This window comes from Salvelinus sp. IW2-2015, linkage group LG32 (assembly GCF_002910315.2).
Source record: "Salvelinus sp. IW2-2015 linkage group LG32, ASM291031v2, whole genome shotgun sequence".
In the NCBI taxonomy this organism is placed as follows: domain Eukaryota; kingdom Metazoa; phylum Chordata; class Actinopteri; order Salmoniformes; family Salmonidae; genus Salvelinus; species Salvelinus sp. IW2-2015.
Genome location: NC_036871.1, coordinates 29,338,818 through 29,340,508, shown reverse-complemented (window position 1 = coordinate 29,340,508; position 1,691 = coordinate 29,338,818).

Genomic DNA, 1,691 nt, shown 5'->3' with positions numbered 1-1,691 from the left:
AGACAGACTATGCACATCATCAAGATGCCTACTAATTTGATTCGAAATCCCCTGCCTGGGTCCTCATCCTTGAATCCAGCTATTTCTATCTAGTCCATTTATGTGTTCAGGTGTGCAGCTAACTGTTCCTGTAGATGGTAGTTAGCATTGGCTCGCAAAACTACCTTTAACTTCTTCATACTAAACACAAATAAATAAGAATGGTATCCATAAGTTCATCTGACTCTGGGGAAGTAGATAAAGGGCTTTATTGCAAAACCCTGAACTTTCCCTTTAAGGAAAATGATAGTGTTTAACCGAAACACTTTGTTCTACCAGTTACTGCGCTAAGGTGTTGGGGGGGGGGGGGGGGCATGTGATCATCTGAGAGGCAGACGGTGAATGCGACACACATTTTCCTGCATAATAAATATTGATAATACCCTGCAATTACTCTCCACTCAGATTGAATATTGCATAATGGCTAATAAATTTGTATTATCTGCCACGGATAGGACCAGAGACATGTGTTGGGCAAGCATGGTGGGTCTGTGAGATTTATTATTTATTTATGGGACAGATGTTCCTATCTGCAGGGATTTGCAGAGCATTGATGACAGTTGTGAGAGAGATTTGAATAGTCTCTCTGCGTGCAGTAGACCCAAAGGCATATTAATTGCTCTTGGGCTGGACTTTCAGATGTTAGCTTATGGACCTGCTAATAAAAAATGGCTTGCTTGATCCATGACAAGACGCCGTTGTCTCTTTCTGAACAGCTTGCCCCAGAGAAATCCACAGCACCGTGTATTTTCCCCTTCAGTTAACATGCAGGATCAATCTGATGGAATTATTGGTTCATTTCACACTGACTGCTCAGCTTGCCTTGCACAAAAAGACAAGGAAGGAAACTGTTTCATTATAAGAGGATATTGAAATTCTGTGTTTAGTGATGCATACTGCTGACTATGCATAGAAAAATGGAAGAAGAATAAGGAAATAAGATCAGTGTCAGAGAAACAAAGCATAAACACAGCACACACTCCTCCAAATAATGACGTTGTCTAATATAATCAATGAACTGTCAAGAACCTGCCAAGTAATGGTATCTTTATTTAATCCGAAGAAAGTGGTCTCCCATCCAATGTCTATATTAGTCCACATTGCGTTGTTTGTTTCTGACAATGCTTGTGTCCTCTTGTCTGTATGCTACTGTACAAGGACTCTGGAGCTGCTTTGTGGTTGATTTCAAGACCCTTGGACTGATACAGTACTGTATGCCCATGTCATGTGAAAATTTGACAATATGTTTGATTCATTAAATAAAGTTTATGGTGACCGATATAATCTAAATGAACTGTCTTCCTTATGTACTTTTGTTTCCTAGAATATCACACAGGCATGTGACCAACTTTGGATTGGTTCAACACCATCTCCTGAGCTTCCCAGTTTGCCACTTTTAACTTCCGATTGCTTCCTACTTCCAGATTGTCTTTGAATTGTTTCAACATTTGCAAGTAAATACTGAATGAGCCTAGAGATTTCCTGTTGTAATGATGAGTGAGTATACTGCTCAAAGAGGGAATATAAATACAAATGAGATGAGAATTTCCTTTTCCTCCATATTAAATGGTCACACAGGCGGCTAAAAGCTTTACTCTGACAACAGGGTTATATGATCATTGAGAGCTTGGTTCTATCGGCATTTAGTCAAA